This window comes from Scardinius erythrophthalmus (genome assembly GCF_964197995.2).
Source record: "Scardinius erythrophthalmus genome assembly, chromosome: 9".
NCBI classification, from domain to species: domain Eukaryota; kingdom Metazoa; phylum Chordata; class Actinopteri; order Cypriniformes; family Leuciscidae; genus Scardinius; species Scardinius erythrophthalmus.
Window position 1 is genome coordinate 21,914,029 of NC_138229.1, and position 23,254 is coordinate 21,937,282.

Consider the following 23,254-nt stretch of genomic DNA (forward strand, 5'->3'; position numbering starts at 1 on the left):
ATTTTGGATTTATTTGAAGTAATGAAACTATTTTAATAGTTTTAGTTAGCAATAAAACACTGCATTTCACTACCTCCCAGGAAAGCCAATAAACCTTTCTCAGCAAAAAAAAAAAAAAAAAATCTACAATAGAAATAAATCTTGGAATTGCTATGCATGTATAACATAAACCAGTGGACACAAACATGTTGAACAGGAGATTTGGGAGTGTTTCTGTGTTTATGAGATGAAGCTGAACTTTAAGGAGGATAACTGCTCCCAAATATTACATTTCAGCCACAACACATTTACCAAAGGGCCTTTAAAATCATTTAGAAGTAAGTTTCCTCACTAAGTTGACATGCTGAAAACCTGCCTGAGTCAAACAGAGAAATAACTAATAACACAGGTGATGTGTGGGCTGACTGTGAAGTTTAACTACTAGTGTGATCTTCCTTCAGTCTGAGAAAGTACAGACGAAAAAAACAAAGGTGAAAACTCAACCCCTCCCCCCTCACACATATTTACCCACTAAAGTCTCTCACGTTATATTCCTCTATTATAGCAACAGTATTACACCTGTCCTTCTATCCTCACACCATCTCTTACCCTGGGATTAATTTTATTATCATGACTCAGGCACACCAGATTACATTTTAAGGCTGCTGTTGACAAGTCTGTAATAATTTATTGGCTTTGACAGATCAAATAACGGGACATTCATTATATCCTAAGAAAAAAAACTTGAGAAACAAACCAGTATCTACTCAAGCCCGCAGCAATCAGTGCCATAAAGTGGTCATTATATAATGAGCTCTCTGTCGGCGACAAACCCGAGACAGCTCTGCAGACACTCAAGAGCTCAATTACACTTAAGAAAATAAGCCCGTGTCTTCATGACCGAGCCGTGTGTGCTCACAGAGCCGCAGACGAGCAGCCAGAGCTCGGCTGCGGGTGTGTGGATCTGGCCTGAGGAGATGCAGTCAGTGTGAGAGCAGAGGAGAAGCCGCCCATCCCCCACCAGCCTCACTGTCCTCCATCTTTAATCTCCAGACCCGCTACCCTTCACACACCACTAACGGCACAAAAACGCATACAACTCACCTGGGGTGCTCATGGTCGTAAAGGTCGGCGTTCCCGCTATTCGGAATTCGATTAAAGTTTTGCTAAATATGGATTTTTTAATTGAAAATTGGACCAGGAGAAGGAACCGCGCCTTTCAGAAGAGCAGCAATCCTAAACCGCCATCTGGTGGCATTTTCCACAATCGAATGGCGCGTGTTGACACCGGAGCCCGAGCGCCCTCTGGCGGACACAGCCGAGAGTAGCCGAGACTCGGCGGGCGGCAGGGGGAGGAGGAGAGACCCTCATATAAACAAGGACAAGCATGTCTGCTGTTTATACGCTAAATTAGCACGATTTTGGTGCTAATGTGTTTCTTCTCATGAAAGACGAGTTATTCATGACTATTGGCGTTTAAACTATAGAATGATACAACATAATTGGTCAACATTATAAGATTTATTGATATAGCCTATAATAGCCTATTTCATTGTGTGATTGATGTTTCAGGAGCTCTATAAATGGATGGAAGAGTGATTTGAAGCTATTTGTAAAATCTCTTCAATGGATGTATTGCAGAAATGCCCTGAAACTTCAATAGCATTGCATATCCCAGTGAATGATAAGTTGGTTTTATCAAGTATGATCATGTTTTAGCCTACTTCCTTTTTAAGGCCTATTTCTCTCTTTATTTTTGATTGCATTAAAGTGCCCTTATTAACTAAATAAAGTTATTGTCTCCCAAAAGAAAAAATCGACTCTGAACCGCCTTTACGAGTGGGTTTTATTAGAATCCTATACTTTACGGTTCTAGAAGGTACATTTGCATAATGCACAATGTGGTGATGTGCAATGTATATTATGAGAAAAATAAGTGTGTTTTTTTTTACTTTTAATGCATGTCAACCTGTTGTAGGAGACTAGATTAGGAACCTTTAAAATAATAGGGGCACTTTATTTGAATCTCGTTGGCTGGCTTTTCTTTGCTCTTCTACGCATTTCCATTTATTCGAAAAAACAACAAGCTCTCAGTCTTCAGTAATTGACTAATCTGTATTGATCTTTGTGTAATTGCACCAGGGGACTGGAGTGTAATGTATGCGGGTGGTCTTCACACTGAGATGGCCTATAGAGCTGTGGTCTGGTCCACACTGGCCTCTCGTCTGGTTGCAAGGCTGATGAGTCATTCAAAATTAAGAGAAAGACCTGAATCACAATGAAAACAACCTGTCAGACCACCACAGATGCTGTGCCAAACAAATGGGATGACATGTTATTTTCTTGATTAGCTGTTTCTGTGCTATTTGCCTACACAAAATTGAGACATTAAATATGTAATATAATGTGTGTGAAACAATAAAAAATAAAAAAACATTTCTAGTGTATTCACATTTTGTTTGATAATGCAATAGGCACAATACTCTCATTTTAAAAAGTTCTCATTTTATAAAGATATTTAATGTGGTTCTTCTGAATCATTTTAAGATAGTTTGTGGTACTTGTCATACAAATATTAATATTAAAACATTATGTAAATTTACTTAATTATTGTTTAAATCATTTATTCATGTTTCCAGGATTGGAAGTATCCTTAAAATATGTTTTTTAGAGATATTTAGGTATGTACTGTATTTGTATGTATGTAGCCTACTACATCTAGTAACACGTTTTAACCTAGGGTAAGCAGGGATGGTATTTATTTATTTAATTTTTTTTTCTTAGAAAAGCCTTTTTAGGGACCTGAGATGCAAATTAGCATATGCTATCCTCTTTATGCAATGCATATTTTACAGCTCGGATCCATGTTTTATTTTTTTACAGTCCCTATTCAAATAAATCAATAAATAAAATAAAATAAATATGCTGTATAGCTCAGATCTGGGTACATTTGATAGAGACAAAAAATTAATAAAATTACATAAATGTTTTGGTTACACTTTATTTTAAGTTGTCATTGTTACAGTGTAATTATACATTTAAGTACTGAGTACTATTAAGCAACTACATGTACTTACTATAGGGTTAGGGTAGGATTAGGATTTGGTTGAGGGTTGGTTGCATGTAATTATGCATAATTTACTGTTATTACTATGGTAAGTATATGCAAATTATGTAAAAAGGACACAAGTGTTACCCACTTTTTTTTTTTTACCAGAAATAAAATAAATGTTTTTTTTTTTAGATAGTATAACATTTTTATAATATTATAACAGTATAACGAAATAAAATTAATCATTTTAAATACTACCAGCCAATTTAGGCATCACAACATTATTACGTGCACTATAAAAAATAGATAAAATGTATTACATTTAAATTAAACCATTAGATTTTTTGAACTATGTTAAAAGATGACAGGGGTGTTTTAAATGTTATTTATCCAATATTAACTGATACCAATAAATAAATAAATAAATAAATATTATATACATACATACATACATATACATATATATATATATATATATATTGCCTGATAACTGTCACCTTGGTTTGGGTTTTGGCTCACTCTTTTATTAAGTAATTTCTCAAAAAAGTCCTGTTTATAAAAAGCCCTCATTTTGCCATTGTCTCTGGTCTATTGTTTGTGTAACCACTGTTTGGCGAGTGTAAGTTTATGTTATGTCAAGTCAAGTCATGCTTAGTCAAGTCTTTGTTTATTTTGTACACATTTATGTTAAAGGGGTCATATAATGGTACATGCACTTTTACAAGCTGATTGTACTGAAATGTGTGTTGGCAGTGCCTGTACACAACCATCATAAAATGATAAAAATCCATCCAGTGGTTTTTTTTTTTATTTTCTTATATGTTTCCTCACATCTCAAATCAAGCTGTTCGGTTTTGTGACGTCACAAAATCGACGCCCCTCCCACGATGGTTGATTGACAGGAGCGTTTCAACACAGACCCGCCCTCGCGCCCTCGTGAGCGAGCTGTCAATCATAGCACGCGCCGACTGGCAGTCATGTTGATGTTCCTAAATCAGTATAGCTGAAGACGCAGTGGCTGAGTTTGTTTTCGAAGGGAATATTCCCCACGATCAACGTCAATGCTTTCATGTTTGCGCGAATCATTTCACCAGACTGCTTTACAAACGAGGATCAGTAAAAAGCTGGTTATTTGCTAAGAAGCTGCTCCTGAAAAAATTATCGGTACCAACTTTTCATGTTCCTGCTGCACCTCCAGAAGAACTGAAGTGAGTGAAACGTTTTATTAACCTTTATATTAATCTTTGCAAATCGCTTGCACGCTTCACGATGAATGCGGCTATTTTTACACTCAGGGTAGGCTACATTACGGCATGTTTTCTATGTATGAGGTTCTCAATATAATTCATAATCCCATGTTTATAATGAACAACGTGTTATAGTTATTGTGTTACAAACGGTGTACGCACAGAACAGAGGGGCGGGGTGAGCAAAGCTCATTATCATTTAAAGACACATGCACTTTAAAGGCGTGCTGAAAACAGAGCTGTTTTTGACCAGGTAAAATTAGTGTTTTCTTACAATACTAATGAGAATTTTTAATTAAAGTATATTACAAACTTTTAATTTAGACCCTAAAGAATCATATTAGCTTGTACAAAAATGACATTAAATGACCCCTTTAAATAAATACTGCACTTGGGTTCATCAAGCTCGCCTCCAGTGGAATCATGACCCCCACAGAAGACCCCCAAAATGAACCTGGCAGTCCCTAGTTTGCCTCTGTCAAGGAACCGTCCTATTGAGGATTATGTTGAAGAGTTTTGTGAGCTTTGCCATGTGGTGGACTTTAATGAGGTTGCCATAAAGAACATTTTTCGCCATGGACTTAATGACTTTCTAAGTTACCTTATGCCTGAGAGCAATTTCCCAGGGACTTTGGATCAATAGACTATGCTTTAATCCTGAATTGCTCTTCATTTACTGTGGGTTTTGCAATCCCAAAGTACCCTCTACATCAGAGCCTGTTCAAGTCATACCTGCCAAGCCAGAGCCTGATAACGTCACAGCCGCCACGCCAGAGCCTCCAGCCGTCACGGTCGGCTCACCTGAGTCCCTTCACATCATGACTGCCCAGTTTTCCCAGGAGATTTTTTTGGGGGGAGCTATAGCTACCAAGCTCCAGCGGATGCAGAGCTTGGCCCGCCAGTGCTCCACGGCCCAGGCCCACCACCACTTCAGAGTCCAGGCCATGATCTAGATTCTCTTCCCCTTCATGGGCCTGGCCTTCCATCCCTCCCCTGGTCTGCCTCTGCTCTCTCCACCCTCTTGGACTATTTGTTTGTGTTTTGGGTGGAAGCACTATTAGGGTGTCTGGAGCCGTCTTTTTGAGGTGGGTTATGTCACGTTGGTTTGGGTTTGGCTCACTTTTATAGTTTCATGTCTTTTATTTTGTAATTTTGTAACAGCCATGGTTGCTGTGTCATGTGATTTCCTTGCCCTCATTTGATCATGTCTTGTGCTTCTCTTGTGTGTCACGTTTTGATTGGTTCATTGTTTCATTGTGTTCAGGTGTTTCTTGTTTGGTCATTCGTCTTGTGTGTATAAAGATGTATAAATAACATTTCCCCCTTGTTTCTGGTATAGTATTGTTTGAGTAACCACTGTTTGGTGAGTGTTTATGTCATGTCAAGTTATGCTTAGTCAAGTCTTTGTTTATTTTGTACACATTTTTGTTAAATAAATACTACTCTTGGGTTCGTCAATCTCGCCTCCAGTGGAATCATTACAATAACCAATTCAGTAGTGGTATATTGCAGATGGATGGACGGACAGATAGATAGATAGAGTATGCCAGGTGTCTACTGTGTTAATGATTTCTCTGAATCACTTAAAGTCAGTGAGAGCTTGCTGGGAACGGTGCTAACATGTTTAAGGAGCGTATGGTGTATATCTCCTTCATGCCTCATCTCCCTGCCTCTCCCCTGCTCAGGCATTAAAAGGGAATGTGTTTCACCTCGCTTGGTCGCCGGTGAGTGCATCAGTTTTATCTTAGGAGCTATTACAGGCTGCAGCAGAGTCACAAGCTATGTGGGGACAGATTCTAATCGAAGAGATAAATCCCACAATGCAGACCTCACACTGCAGAGATATCCGACACCGGGCTAAAGCTGCTAACAGCCAACCCACTCTGTTTGTCTATTAGCTGTTTCACACTATTTACACTGCAGATGATAAAGACTACATTCTAAAAAAGATGGTTCTTTAAAGGTTCTTTACACGCAGTGACAGTTTTATTTATACCGTATCGTCCTGAAGAACCCTTTGTATGCTGAAATGGCTCTTTGTGATAGAGTTTAGGGTTTTTTATTCGGCCTTTTTTGTTTTTCAAATCTGTAACTGCCAAAACCTCCTCATTACTGATTTTCTGGAGCTCAGCTATACAACTACAGTTACTACCATAGACTGTAAGGTTACTACACAGACTGTCAACATACACTGAACAAAATTATGACACTTTTGTTTTTGCCCCCATTTTTCATGAGCTGAACTCAAAAGATCTAAGACTTTTTCTATGTGTAAAGGCCTATTTCTCTCAAATATTGTTCATTGTCTAAATCTGTGTTATTTATTTTTATTTAATTTTATTTAATAGGGACACGTGTGAACAATAAACCTGTACCACACTACAACATTTATAGCCAAGGCTAATTTGCAATGTCCGTCCCTAGAAGGGCTTTTCACATACATACAGAAAGTACAAAAAAATCATTTACATTTACAGTTAGTGAGACCTCTTCTTTGCCAAGATAATCCATCCACCTCACAGGTGTGGCATATCAAGATGCTGATTAGACACCATGCACTGGTGTGCCTTAGGCTGGCCACAATAAAAGGCCACTCTAAAATGTGCAGTTTTACTGTATTGGGTGGGTCCGGGGGGGTCCGGGGGGGTCCGAAAACCAGTCAGTATCTGGTGTGACCACCATTTGCCTCATGCAGTGCAACACATCTCCTTAACTGGACATTTTAGAGTGACCTTTTACTGTGGCCAGCCTAAGGCACACCTGTGCAATAATCATGCTGTCTAATCAGCATCTTGATATGCCACACCTGTGAGGTGGATGGATTATCACGGCAAAGGAGAAGTGCTCACTAACACAGATTTAGACAGATTTGTGAACAATATTTGAGAGAAATAGGCCTTTTGTGTACATAGAAAAAGTCTTAGATCTTAAAGTTGATCAGGTTGTTGATTGTGGCCTGTGGAATGTTGGTCCACTCCTCTTCAATGGCTGTACAAAGTTGCTGGATACTGGCAGGACCTGGAACACGCTTTCGTATACGCCGATCCAGAGCATCCCAACATGCTCAATGGGTGACATGTCTGGTGAGTATGCTGGCCATGCAAGAACTGGGATGTTTTCAGCTTCCAGGAATTGTGTACAGATCCTTGCAACATGGGGCCGTGCATTATCATGCTTCAACATGAGGGGATGGTCGTGGATGAATGGCACAACAATGGGCCTCAGGATCTCGTCACGGTATCTCTGTGCATTCAAAATGCCATCAATAAAATGCACCTGTGTTCGTTGTCCATAACATATGCCTGCCCATACCGTCACCATGGGCCACTCGATCCACAACGTTGACATCAGCAAACCGCTAAAACACACACAACGCCATACACGCTGTCTGCCATCTGCCCTGTACATTGAAAACCGGGATTCATCCGTGAAGAGAACACCTCTCCAAAGTGCCAGACGCCATCGAATGTGAGCATTTGCCCACTCAAGTCAGTTACGACGACGAACTGCAGTCAGGTCGAGACCCCGATGATGAGGACGACGAGCATGCAGATGAGCTTCCCTGAGACGGTTTCTGACAGTTTCGGTTTCTGTTTGAGCAGAAATTCTTTGGTTATGCAAACAGCAGCTGTCTGGGTGGCTGGTCTCAGATTATCTTGGAGGTGAAGATGCTGGATGTGGAGGTCCTGGGCTGGTGTGGTTGCACATGGTCTGCGGTTGTGAGGCCGGTTGGATGTACTGCCAAACCTCTGAAACGCCTTTGGAGATGGCTTATGGTAGAGAAATGAACATTCAATTCACGGGCAACAGCTCTGGTGGACATTCCTGCCGTCAGAATGCCAATTACACGCTCCCTCAAAACTTGCAACATCTGTGGCATTGTGCTGTGTGATAAAACTGGACATTTTAGAGTGGCCTTTTACTGTGGCCAGCCTAAGGCACACCTGTGCAATAATCATGCTGTCTAATCAGCATCTTGATATGCCACACCTGTGAGGTGGATGGATTATCTCGGCAAAGGAGAAGTGCTCACTAACACAGATTTAGACAGATTTGTGAACCATATTTGAGAGAAATAGGCCTTTTGTGTACATAGAAAAAGTCTTAGATCTTTGAGTTCAGCACATGAAAAATGGGGACAAAAAAAGTGTTGCGTTTATAATTTTGTTCAGTGTACTTTCAACAGGTAAATGATTTCTTTCTTAATATGTCTATAAATTATAACTTTAAAAATTGTAACAATAATGTATTTTTCTCTTTTTAACTTTACAGAACATGTAAGTGTGAGCAGCTCTGTTCAGTTAAAGGATACTCGTCTTCTCTTCTCTACAAAGAAAGAAACAGAGATATGGAATTTATGATCCATATTGTTTGATTTTTTTTAAATTATGATTTTATGCCTAAACATACCCAGTCACAAAAAAACATTAAAGCTATACCATGACTTTATATCACTTTTTTTCCTTTTAACATGGTAAAGGGCTCATTCTGTCCATTTTCCTAATTTTGGCCTTCATGAATAAATGGAAGAGACAGAATGTAACGCTAAACTCAATTGTATTTCAGATGCTGTCCCGTACCATAATCTCATCATCTGCAGAGAGAAGCTGCCAATCAGAATACACACATAATGAATAGGGGATTATGAATATATTTCACTGGAACTTAGTCTTCATTACATCTAAATCGTGTTCAATGTCAATAGTTATTTATTAATGTACTCAGCTAACCTCTGTTGTTAGAGCACTGTAATTTTTACAACAATGTCAATAAAAAATAAAAGTACTTAATTGAAACAACATGCATGCTGTTTTAAAAAAATAAATAAAACCCAAATAGAGACAACAAGATATAAGACCAGGCAAATAGAGGGCTAAAAAACAATGTTAATAAATAATTTATAAAAAATAATATTAATCATAGTAATATTAATGAAAATAAATATCGCTGAAAATGTTATTTATAACACCATTAAGGCCCTATATAGCTCTTTCAAAGCATGGTTCTTTATGGAACCTTATAAAAAGGGTTCTATTCAGCACCAAAATGGGGTTCTGCTATTGTTACAAGTCGAAGAACCCTAATTTGGTACTGTTTAGAACCATTTTTCTTAAGAGTATACCTGGAGACAGAACAATACTGGATATGACATTCATTTGTGAGGCTGATGAAAATCAGGCCTCTCCTCACAAACACCCCAGACCAAAGAGAGTGCTTTTTTACCCATCTACAAGCACACTCTTTCCAGTTGTATTTCCTGTTCAAGGCCTCCTGTTCCCTCCCCCAACTGGTTTTATCATCAAATTAGACCCAGTGTTGTTTCTGCACACTATAGCATCTCTCCCCAGCGGTGGCTTTTGTTAGTACGCTGATGGATTCGAGATGCTCTAACCCAATTAGCTGACTCTAGATTTATGAGCAGGACAAAAGAGAATTCACTAGGCCTCATTCTTCTCCCAAGAGAAGAATGATGGAAATGGAAATGAGACCAGGGGTGGAAAGAATGACTCAGTGATGAAAACAGAGCTGGTGACACACATGGCTTCTGTCGCTGAACACACACTCCTGAACAACCACTTTATATCCAAAGATCTCATGCTTCGTAGTTTTGAGTGTATTTGAGATCTTGCTAACAACAATATTTTGCCTAATAGACAAGACATGGGCTAAAAGCAAAAACAATTTTTGTATCATTTTTATATCATGCCATCTTCAAAGATGATAGGCTATTTTGTGATTCATTGGGCTCTGCTCCCTCTTCTGTCATAACATCTATGTCTGTGTAAAGTTCAAAGAGCAATCAATGTACTTCACTATCACAGTCTTTCCACTGAGCACTAACCCTGCAGACATCCCACATTGTCAAAGGAGATAAATATGTCACAGACACCTTCCTCCTTTTGAGAGACATAGAGGAATAAAGAGACTCTTGGTAGCAGCAAGTGCCTTCCAGTGGGAATCATCCATGCCAGCACGGATGTTTAGTGATAATAAGTAGAAGTTATAAAAGGTTTCTATTATTTGTATTATTTGATTTATATTTTATATCGTTTTCATTTTTATTGCTCATATATAGGCTATATATATATATATATATATATATATATATATATATATATATATATATATATATATATATATATATATATATATATATATATATATATAAACGTGTGTGTGTGTGTGTGTGTGTAAAAATATATTTTGCAAAATTAAAATTGGTGATTAACTTTACTTTTTTGTCTACAAGCTGTAAGTATTTTGTACATAGTACTCTAATATAATTGAAATAAATCACAGACAATTTGAATATTTATAATAATTTGAATAAAAAAAAATCTAAATCATTAATTACAAATGCTTTGGTGATTTTTTCGCATCAACACTCCCCGTCCGATGTAACAACTATGCAAATACAACCACTTGTAAATACAACTCGCTTGGTCATTCATGTGGTCGGAACTCATAAATACGATATTTCTGACTCCACTTGCAGGCCATAAAAACCTGGACGTTTACAAGTGGAAAGACAAATTAGGGCCATTACTGTTTAAAGCGTTGTATTTTTCTTTCATTGTACGTCATTATTTGCAGCTTAAAGAACATTTCACTGCTGTATGTAAACGTTATATCCATGCTATGTCATCACACAAGATATTTCACAGCTAAATAATTGTTTCTCAGTTATAATCAAATGCCAAAGTTCAAACAAAGCCATTCAGACACAGTCTATGTTTGCACTGATTGCTGCTCTCCTCTTTGTCTCCATAGCAACTTGACATAAGGGATGTAATTATCCTGGCCAAAAGTCCTTGAAGATAGCTTATCCCCTGCTTCCTTTCCTCTGGGACATAATCAGTGGGAGGGAGCAATGGTACAGTAGGTGGAGTGAAAAGTAACAATTTTACCTGACTCACGGGTCAGTGATGAGCTATTAAAATCATATTTTACATGCTGTCATAAGTAAGTCATACTCTCTATACTGCGATTCAGAATGTAGCACACGTATATTTAACGTTAAGAATAGAAATGTCTACATACACACACACACACACACACACACACACACACACACACACATATATATATATATTTATATTTACATTTACGGTTGCACTTTATTTTACAGTACGTACACTTAAACATGTACTGTACTTACAGTGTAGGAAGTACTGGATAATATAAGGTAACTACATGGGTTAAGGTTAGGCTATAGGTTCAGGCTTAGTAGTTATTATCCGGTTATTGTCATTACTATAATAAATATGTAGTATGTACATGGAGAACAGGACTGTAAAATAAAATGCTAGCAGTTTTTCAGCACAGCCTATTGCCATGAGTAACTGCCTGATTGCTCAATCAATTTTAATGCTTTTTAATGGTTAATCATGCATGCTTTCTGCCGTCTCGAACAAGCAGAGCAGGACATTTGCACTGAGGCAGAATGATAAGAAAGCAGTTAACTGGCACGGTTGTATGAGTGTTTGATACGTTTAACATCTTGCACACGTCTCTACTCTGATAAATCTTTAAATCATTTTCTCTGAGCAGCTAATACCTGAAGACCTATTGTTGCAGTAACAGCCTCTGAATCAGTTTTTCATCCTGACCACCTCTTTCACAGCTGTATGGATAATATTGTGCTTTTTTTGCTATATTGTCATTATATGTCCATAGAACAATTATAAGTACAATTTAATGTCAAGGGGAAAAGGCCACTGCCTTAAAGGAATTTTTACAAAGGATTTATTGCTTTAGCTGTCCATACATTTTTTAAATGTCCATAAAGTTTTTGTGTTTCAAAATTCTGCAGGGCCATCATCACGATGAGAAAAAAGATGGCACATGCAAAACAATACAGCATGTCAACACAGTGGCACCCCCTTAGCCTTAATCACACAATGTCTAGCAAATGTCTTTGAAGCAAGGACAGCTAACAGCAACCATTCATGTCCAGCAGCTTATCTCTATTTTTACAGCACAGTAACCTTGCTCTGAGCTCCCGTAGCAGCTCTTTTGCTTTTCCTCCCCGTTTGTTGGTGTCTGCACTCTCTTGCATCAATAAAAAATTAATGAGGTTAGGAGCTCCATATACACTCATGATCATGATGGCTAATCATTGGCTGGTCAAACCGAGCACTAAAGCTCCATCCCTTATCCTCCAGCCTTACAAGCATGTCGTCAAGGAGCATGACGTATGACGTTGTGTATGACGTATTTTCTCAAGAGGCAGGCGAAAATAGGATCCTTGGAAACTTTCATAGACCCTAAAGCCCCATTCACATCAAGATCATTAACAATAATAATATAGTAGCTTCCGCAGGGGCGTATGGGGGGCCCACAATGTCCCACCCCCACCAACCAACACACAATGATGTTCTGTTTATTATAAGCATGCACTGCAGTTGTCCTCTGCCGCTTGAAATGCTCGAGCTCTTTAAAGTAGGATAGATATTGTTGTTTTTTTCCTTCTTCCTGTTTCATCATTGTTAGACTATTCTCAAAGAATTAGAACAGTTTTTAAAAAGCATTATGACACTTTTTGAAAAGAATTATTGGATATTAGATAAACCATAATCTTACGCAAAATCTTAATTTTAAAGGGGTGGTATAATGCCCCTTTTCACAAGATGTAAAATAAGTCTCTGATATCCCCAGAGTTTGTATGTGAAGTTTAGCTCAAAATACCCCACAGATTATTTTTTACAGCATGTTATAATTGTCCCTTTTTGAGGGTGAGCAAAAAACGTGTCATTTTGTGTGTGTCCCTTTAAATGCAAATGAGCTTCTGCTCCCGGCACAGAGGGCGGAGCTTCAAGAGTGTGTGTTAGCACTAACAGCTCTGATTACCTTGCAGACAAACCTAAAATGTCAAAACTGTTCTGCCTTTTATGTTTAAACTGGAGTCGGACGATGATGGAGAGACTCAAGAAGAAGTGACAACATGTAGAATGCAACAGGACGTTTCTGAATGATTAGTTGATGAATTTATGTTGCTGATGTGGAGTTAATTATCTTCAAGTCTTTGATTAGCATTTTCTGTCATGATAATATGTAAAATCGCTTGTGTGGGAACTGTTGTAAGATACAGAGTGAGATGCTATTGCATTTGTGTTACTTACTTGCATGTGAAAAGATGGATGCGACAGCTTGAGCAGAATCACAAATGTGCTGTACTATAACAACTCTTCCTCTGTTCCCAGGGGTGGGGTTTATGAACATTTTAGGGTAAGTGATGTCACTAACCCAGGAGGAATCTCGTGTAGTCCCTACCAGCCGTTTGTTGTAGTCCTTAAAAAATGATTTATTTAAAAGCAAATATCTTCCTTTGCTTTGAACTTTGAGTGTTGTAACTGAAGATGTTGTTTATACTCAAACAGCAACTTTACACAAGTGAAATCATAATCAACCACCCCTTTTTTTTATCCCCCTAAAAACTGTGCTTTTGACCCACCTGGTGAACTCAACAATTAATTCATTTAATTCACACAGTAAATCCAACAGACGAGATGCGTGATATAATATAATGACAATGAATGAACTGAGGAAAACTGCACTTAAATACACAAGAAAAGATCATTAAAGGAAGAAGGAACATGTGTGATCAGGAACCATGACAACCAACTGTACCGCATGGCGGTACAAAATATGACCGCTGCTCAGGCCTGCACTGGCTTTCCACAAAAAAGAAATGACGTGGAGCAATTTGGCTGTATTGCGTGTTTATGTATATACCTAAAAAAAGTAGTAGTATGTGCATGTCTGTCTGTGTGTGTGTGTATGTGTGTGTGTGTGTGTGTTTGTGTATGTGTGTGTCTGTGTGTGTGTGTGTCTGTGCGTGTATGCATGCGTGCGTACATGTGTGTGCGCGTGTGTGTTTGTGTGTGTGTCTGTGCATGTGGATTTGTATGTGTGTGTGTATGGGTGGGTGTGTGTCTGTGCGTGTGGATGTCAGTGTGTGTGCATGCTTGCGTTTGTTCGTATTCCTGCATGTGTGTGTGTGACAGTTAGGGTTGCCAACTTCAGTAAAGGAAAATGCGGGACAATCGTGGTTATTTATAGGAAAATGAGGGACACTCAAAATATTTGTACTGTATCACACAGTGTACGTCATTTCAGTGTCTGCAGTTAAGTTTGTGTTTAAAAGGTTATCAGACATAAACACATTTGTATTGCTTAACCTATTTATGTATTTAATTCTAAAAATAATTTTAATGTCAAACATGAAAAAAGTCACATTACAAACAAACCATAGTTCAAAATAACAGCATTTATCTAAAATAGAAAGCTTTTTTAACATTATACACTAGGCTTACAGTTCAAAAGTTTGGGGTTAGTAAGATTATTTTTTGGGAAAAAAATAAAGAAAGTAATTGCCTACTTTTATTCAGCAAGGATGCATTACATTAATCAAAAGTGACAGTTAAGATAATGTTACAAAAGCTTTCTATGTACTTTCTAAAAGCTTTAAAACAATAATAATCAGAAATGTTTTTTTAGCATATTATTCCCTCAGGTAGATTACATGTTTTCTTGCGTGGCTGGATGTTAGACTCATGAACAATAATCACGTAGTTTGCATTCGCCAAAACTGATTAGCCGAAATCAAAACGTGGACAGTGAAAGGAAATTACCGTTAGCGCGAGACGAGTCCGGCTTGAAGCGAAAGCGACCAGACGGCAGAGGATGTTCGCAAATCAAACAATGATTTGTCTCAAAACAGTGATTAAAAAAAGCTGTGATTGGATGATGACAGGTGTCGGTGATCATTCTCAAGTGTCGTGGTCAGCACTGCTGCTGTTGCTGTTGTATCAGTCAGTGGTTTATCAGCTTGTCAAAAAACGGGACACAGGAGGTCACGCAAGGGACAAATAAATTTGGCCCAAAATGGGGGACGTCCCGCCTAATTCGGGACAGTTGGCAACCTCAGTGACAGTATAAAATCCATTCCATGGATGAAATTCTACGAAACTTAGCATACCCCCAGAGGATGTCAAGTTAATCATACACATGAAATATGGTGCAGTTCTGAACATCTCAACTGAAGATAGGGGCAATTAAAGCAGAATAATATTGCATTTTCATTTTTTATGGGAGGGGCGCAAATCACAAATGAGTGATTATGGGCTAGGTTGATGTGGGCTCTTAAGACCAACATACCATAAAAATTTCTTCATCCTCGGTTCCACAGTTCAGGTAGTTATTTAGGAAAAACTGCATTATTTGAGTTTGGGGGGGCCCAGCGCGGGGGGGGGGGGTGGCCCCCGGGGACCAAGCGAAATTTTTCCGTAAAAGTCTAGTGGGGCTACATGCCCACCAAATTTCATGTTCCCCGGTGTTTCGGTGTCCCTGGTATCGTTGACGAAAAATTCAGTAGATGACAAAAAAAAACAAAAAAAAAACTGACAATCCCTATGACCGCTTTCGCTAGCTATGCTAGCGGCGGTCATAATGAACGATTGAGAACTGAAAACAACAGAACATGACAATAAAACTAAAAAGGACATGACTGTGGCAACTGTCATCATTTTGATACAGTCAGTTAAATGGATTTTCAACTTTTTCATGTTTGTAATTATTAAAATAACTCAAATTTACTGCTTTTTTGTCTCAGACAGCAGTCCAGCAGCTGCTTCCAGGGCATCTAATTCTAAAGTAAAATCACACAAACCTTTTGTCAGTTAAGATAATAAACCGCATTCAGGATATTACTCATGAAAACGAGGCTGTGAGGCTTGCATGCAGTCTGTTCAATGGGTTGCAATGTCTAATTTTTTCTGATTGTTTTGTCCACTGGAATTGTTTGGAAAAACATATTAAAATGTTTTGATCGCACATTGTTATATAAAATGCATCCCATTAGACATAATAATTGTCTTTATATCAATAACAGAACGTCTTGAACGACAGTAGTTCGTCTTAGTTCGATTTTCTTGGCTCCTGTAGCAATGGGGAAAAGTCTGTAACTGACAAGATAACTAAGTCTGAGATATGTGGCAGTTTCTTTCAAGAGTTGCACAGCAGGCTTGTTGAAAAGCCTTGATGCTGGCGCACTACAGAACAGCTGTATTCAAGTACCAGATAGGAGCTCATATTTCACTATTTGAACTGTGAATGAATATCGTGTTATTTAGTTTGAACTCAACCGTGACAACTATGATTTTATTCAAAAACATCTGCAAAAATCTAAGATGACAACTTATGTTCAAGAATAACATCACTTATCACTGAAAAGATATAGCACTATAAATGATTGCAATGACATAGAATGCCAGCTGCATTTCAGCATCCTCATTCAACAAGACAGATGGATCCTGCCTGCAGCTTCAGGATTTATAATGACACCTGCTCCTTTTGTGTATGAAGAATGGACCTTCATCCTCTTTGTTTGCATGCCTATCTGTATGTATGTATATCATGAAACATTCTCTGAATATACTGGGAATAACAAGGATATATTTGTATCTAAACTCTTTTAAGTTTTTTATATATGCAATTTGTTTTCAGTTGTTTGTTGATTATACTGATTGATGATATGACTTGATGACATCAGCTTTATGTTCGATTTGTTTTATTTTATGTTAACTTATGATAATAAGCATAAAACAGAGAATGATTTTTGCATCAGTGTTTATAAATATTGAAAGGACCGAATAGAAATGGATAAAAGAAGAAATTGCTATATTCTCGTCAAATGGTAGTTTATATTGTTTCTCCTGCTTCACTTACTTGTATAAGTCTATCAATATTTGCCTGTGCATTCTTGAGTGGAATGAGTTGATGTATTTAATTTTAATTTTAACTCCCCTCTAGCAACCGCCCTAAGTGTATACAGTAGGTAATAATTCCCATTTATTTTGACTAACTCTAAATCAATATTCTACAGTAATTCCCCATCAGGGACACACATACCATGGGGCACTTAAAGGGATAGTTCACACGAAAATTTTAATTCTGTCATTTACTCACCATCAGGTTTTTGCAACCCCATCGCAGCTGGAACAACAAACACAAAGTGTGGCAATGATAATCTCAGGTAGCCTACTGTTTATGTTCTTTATTTAATGTTAAAACTGTGTAATGTGACTTTGAATATAAATTACAAATACATCCGAAAATGCTTCTCACCTTCATTCACCTTCAGTGAACGTAGCCTTGGCCAGGAGGGGTTGATGTCAACAGGCGGTACCCATCGTTCATTGGGTGTTTCAACCCTTATCCGCAACACCCTCCCGATGGTGGGTCGGCAGTGGTGGCCAAGTCACTGCCCATCTTCCCCTCCTGGCTTCCAGCTCAACTCCTCCCTCCTGCTCCATAACCAGCAAGAGGCTCTTTCCGCTGCCCACCGCATCCTGCGAGCTGCTGCCTTCCTCTCCTTCCCTGTCATTCCAATGGCAGTGAGCATTCTCCACACTGACTGAGCAGGGATTCCTCTACAGCCGACCTCGACTGGGAACAGCCAATCTGTTTCCCCTCTTTTGCCCTGCAGTCGTACAGAAGGTCTTGGTATTTGGCGCTCTTCCCATGGGACTGTAAGTTCTATGAGGATGATCTTTTTTCCCTCTTCAGACCACAGTACCACATCCGGCCTCAGGGTTGTCTGGACAAACTGTGGGAACTGCAGCCTTCCTCCCAGGTCGACCTTCATTTCCCATGATTGGACCTTTTGTAGCAGACTGGTTCTTGTTGCTGCGGTTGGTGGCTTTTCCTCCTCCCTTACAAACTGGATTGATGTTGTTTTCTTAAGTGGTTGGCATTTCCTTTTCCTCTCCTGCTCTAAGGTGTTGGCGAGTGTCATGAGCACCCTGTCGTGGCACCACCTGTACCTTCCCTGGGTGAGTGCTTTTTTACACCCGGACAGGATGTGTGCCATGGTGCCGCTCTGTCCACAAAGCTTGCACAATGGGTCCTCTCTAATACCCCACTTGTGCAAGTTTGTTGGGGTTGGGAGTGTATCATACATTGATCTCAGCAGGAAGGAGATGCGGAACGACGCCCAGGTAATCTTCCTCTTGGGAAGATCCCATTTGGTCCATGCTCCTTGGGAAGCATGGTCCACTGCCCTTGACCTTTGTCCTTCCTCTTCCAGGTTCCGTACCTGCTCTTGAATCATGGCTCTTCTTTCACTGGTTCCTGCCTTCCTCCACTGTTGGAAATGGGAGGTTCCAAGACCCTGTCTTCCTGTGCATGGCGCTCCAATGATATCACGTAGCTTCAACATGCTCTCAGCTTGTGCAACAGACGGCTCAGCTGCCCACTTGCGACCTGATCTTGTGATGATGCCTACATGTCTGACTTGTTCATCCTGTGAGTCTCTGTATGTCATTACGACTCTGCACTTTGCAAGTTTGAATTCCTCAACCACGGATGACAGAGGAAGTTGGAACTGCCCTGATCTTATGTAGAGGCCTACTGCAGTGAAGCTTGGAGGGATTCCCAACCACTTTCGGAGGTACTTATTGATCTTCCTCTCCACTCCTTCAACGCATGTCATCGGGACCTCATACACAGTCAGCAGCCACATGAGTCTTGGCAACAGTCCGTGTTGATAGAGCCAAGCTTTAAACTTCCCAGGGAGCCCTGATTTTTCGATCCTCCTCAGCCATTCCTCCATCTGCTTTTCTGTACTGGCTATGTTGTTCCTGTCAGTTCATGAGTTCACACTTACATACAATTAGAGGGAGTAAAGTTTAATGCGTATTTGGCGTGCTGTCCGGGGAGAGGGCTCCGAGATCAGAGTTCGGCCTGAACCCAGAGAACTCCACCCCTGTATGTAAATGGTTAGGACTATAAGTGTGTAGAAGGGGTGGTGGAGGGATGCTGCTTAACTGTCAATGAACTGAGGTGAGACTGCTGAATATATATACACCTCTTATCGTTGATTGCTGAGTGCTCTCCACTCATGTTAATTATCTGAACGTGCACCTCCCGAACTTTGTTAATAAAACATCCAATGAGTTATCAAACCACTTTCTGAAGCACTTGATTGGATTCTCCTCCTTGAATCTGTTGGTCAACTTCCCGTTCCTGATCACGCAAACTCCTGGATTTCTTTGGCTTAAACTTCATTCTGGACCACGTTGCCATGTGGTCCAGAACAGTTAGCATCCACCTCGCCTCCACATGGGTTGTGGTCGTCACGGTAAGGTCGTCCATGTAACCTCTTATTGGGGGTTGTCGGATGCCTGACTCCATTTTTGGACCCCGGGCTTCCTTCTCCGCAGCTGTTATTATGAGGTTCATTCCCATGACGAAGGGGATGGGGGAGATTGTGCAGCCAGTTACGATACCCTTTTCCAGGCTTTGTCACTGAGTTGTAAAATGGGCCGCCTTGAATTGTAGCTGGATTCCACCAAAGTAGCTGGTGATCATTCTCTTGATGTGCTGCGGGATGTGGTAGTATTCTAATTCTGCATGTATGAGGACGTGAGGGATTGATCCATAGGCATTGGCCAGATTCAGCCAGACAACAGTCAGGTTGCCCTTGCTGGCTTTAGCCTCACGGATCATCTGACTGAGAACTCTGGTGTGTTCCAGGCATCCAGAGAAGCCTGGAACTCCACCTTTCTGGATAACAGTGTTGATGTATCCATTCTCTGTCATGTACGAGGTCATCCTCTTGGCTAGTACCGAAAAGAAGACCTTGCCTTCTACACTTAGCAGTGAGATTGTTCTGAATTGGTCAGTGGTTGAGGAGTTCCCTTCCTTTGGCACAAAACAGCCCTCTGCCTTCTTCCAGCCTAATGGAATGGTACCCTTTCTCCAGATCCTCTGGAACAGCTTCCACAGCCTCCGGAGGAGCATTGGGCATTTCTTATATACAGCTTGGGCCGGGGGCAGACCCTGTTCTGGCCTTCTTCACCACCTCTTGAACTTCCTTTCAGGATGGTTCACTGATGTTGAGCTCTTTTTCCGGGGGCTTTAAACTGTTGATGCTTGGGTTGGCGTCCAGGGCCTGGTTTCTGGAGGTGTCATTGTGGGTCTCCCTCAAGAACATCTCCACATCTCCTCTGGGGCTGGTCAACCTTCCAGATTTTGCTTCACCCAGCAGTGTTCTGGTGAATTGGAAGGGGTATTTGGTGAACTGGGATCTTTTGTTCTCCCTATCCTTCCTCTTCTTCCTAATGCTTTCTGCTTTTCGGAGTCTCTAGAGGCGCTCCCAGAATTGACTCGTCAGGTCCTTGATGCCTTCCCTTTCATCAGCAGGGGCTCTTTTGAACTGCTTGGTGAGAGTATTGATTTCTCCCCTCAGATGATGAATTTCCCTTTCTCTTCTGCTTGGCTAGTATGCAGACTTGATGTTGATTTTCTTCTCCTTAATTCCAAAACGCTCCCTTGCCATGTTGTAGGTTATTATTAAGAGAGGATGGCTCAGCCATCTCTGCTAGTGTGGCTTCTAGCACTTTGTCAAGGTCTTGGTCTAGTTGGTACCACTCTTTGTTATCGCTCAATTTGGGCCATTTAATTCATTCCCTCGCAGAGTGGGGTTGGCTCCCTGGGATGGCATCAGGTGGGTCCCTCCTGAGGTCTTGAGGTGACACAGGTGCTGAGAGATCTCCAGTACTTTGCAGTGCTTCCTGTCTGGAGCTCTCCTGCGTCTCACCAGGTGTTACCGCTGTGCGCTGCTCCTGTGACCCCTCTTTTACACAGTTGGTTCGGCTTTGGCGTATCTTAAGCCCTCTTTTCTTCTTGCAGGTCTTTCCGCAATGACACTTTACTTCCAATGCCCCCCTGGTTGATGTTGTTTGAGTGAGCCGTCTCTGTGTCCGTATTTCATTCCTGGCCATTACCGATGTGTCTGTCCTGTCGAGTCTCTCATCCTCCCCCCTCTCGGGAGACTCTGGGGGTATTGCTCTGTATTACTTTCCGTAGCTTGAGTTGGTGCCCTCTTGCAAGTGCTGTGGATGAGGTTGCTAACCTCATACACCCACACCAGTCTTTCCTGGAGGTCAGCTGTCTTTCCAGCGTCACCGAACTTCCTCGGTTGCCACCCAGACTTTCCTGGAAGTCATTGGTTGCCCAGAGTTTCTAAATTACAAACACATCCGAAAATGCTTCTCACCTTCATTCACCTTAAGTGAATGAAGCTTTGGTCAGGAGGGGTTGATGTCATCAGGCAGTACCCATCGTTCATTGGGTGTTTCGACCCTCATCCGCAACACCCTCCCGATGGTGGGTCAGCAGTGGTGGCCAAGTCACTACCCATTGTGGCGAGCAGGATGAGGCCAAGGGCCGTGAGAGAGCGGCATGAGGCCGGTGGCGTGATTACTCTGATGAGCGACACCTGCGCGACGCATCGGTCTCGTATCTCTCATGGAGGAGCGGAAGCATAAAGGAGGAGCAACGACAGTGAAGAGCGGGAGAGGACAGGCCTGAATTTTATTTGATGTTTTGTTCCTGTTTTGTGTGGCCAGCAGTCGTCCGCGAGGGGCTGCTGGCTTATACTTTCATTTTTGTATTGGTTTATTTAGTTCCTGCCTCCTTCTTCCCATAACATCTGAACTGCGTTACACCCATCTTCCCCTCCTGGCTTCCAGCTCAACTCCTCCCTCCTGCTCCATAACCAGCAAGATGCTCTTTCCGCTGCCCACCCCATCTTGCGAGCTGCTGCCTTCCTCTCCTTCCCTGTCATTCCAATGGCAGTGAGCATTCTCCACACTGACTTGAGCAGGGAATCCTCCACAGCCGATCTCGACCGGGAACAGCCAAGCCTGCCAACCTTTCCCCCTGCAGTCGTGCAGAAGGTCTTGGTATTTGCCGTCTCTTCCTTTCAAAGGTTTGTTCACAGCCCTCATCCCATGGGACTGTAAGTCGCATGTAATATCATTTAGTGCTCCCAGCTTTGTAGCTGTAAAAGCAACAATGGATAATTCACATCAGATCTTGAAATTAAACAAATGGAAATATGAACGTTCAAACTGTGAACAAACAAGTGTATTCTTTGACAAAGATTGTTTTAGTAACTCAGCCTATGTATTTTTAATAATGTTTAAATGGTGTAATATTTTTATGTAGCCTACTTATCCATTTTCTTGCGAGTGCCGTCAAGATTACTCTCTGGTGCACATGTGCACTTGCCGCGAGACTCCGCCCACATGCTGTTCTGATTGGCTGGGGGTTTTGTTGATTTTGACGCATCTCGCTGTCCCGTCGCGTCTAATGTGGACAGAAAAATTATTTGTTGCTGGAATCTTATCACATCGTGTCTGGTTAGGACACGGTGTAATACTAACCCAGTAATGTGTCTTTAAAGGACACCAGCACCTTTACTGTGCTACAGGGAAAATGGCCCTGATGCCTTGGCTTTGTTCTCTGTGTCTGTGGAATGAGTTTTATCCATCATTCTCCACACCAGCACAGAGAGGAAAAGAGTTTAGATACGCTCACTGATCTGTCACAATGACAGGAAAACGGTCACTAACAGACAGAGCTGTCAGACAGCTCACATAAAATCATGTCTTCTTTATGCATTTATAATTCATTATATGTAAAATGAGATTCTAAAGGCAATATTTTCCTGATCCACTCCAAAAATCAGTGAAATCGATAAGAATTGAATGCTGATGAGTAGGTGCGTAGTGTAGGCCTATGTGATGTATCTTCTTGTCTGACTCAAGAAAACCTCATTAACCCAGCATGACAGCAGAAGGAGAGTCTCGATGACTATGTTGACAGCATGTAGAAAATTGCCCATGTGTTGTTTATTCAGGGAGCTTCATAGTCAGCCTATTTAAACATGAAAAATAACACACTTTAAGATAAATGGTTGGTCCTCTGCATTTTCTGGTGAACTCTCCGGTGTAGTTACTATGGAAACAGGGCCTTGCTATTTTCACACAGCCTTGTTATATTATAAATATTAAAGCTGCCTGAGTCTAATTAGAAACAGAGGAGCAATACAAACTTGCTGACAAAAAATCTCAAAATATATATTTTTAAATGCTTCATTAAGATAAAAAAAATGCAAAGAAATATA

The 23,254-nt window shown here is 40.5% G+C and overlaps 1 protein-coding gene across 1 annotated transcript in view; it reads right to left on the bottom strand.

The window, feature by feature from the left end:
• The window catches only part of stag1a (STAG1 cohesin complex component a), a 52,580-nt gene extending 51,301 nt beyond the window's left edge, over positions 1-1,279 (bottom strand). Inside the window, exon 1 of the mRNA XM_081374353.1 lies at positions 1,084-1,279. The gene's annotated coding sequence lies outside the window, so the exon portion shown is untranslated. The remainder of the gene's footprint in view (positions 1-1,083) is intronic.
• Between the last annotated feature and the right edge of the window lie 21,975 nt (positions 1,280-23,254).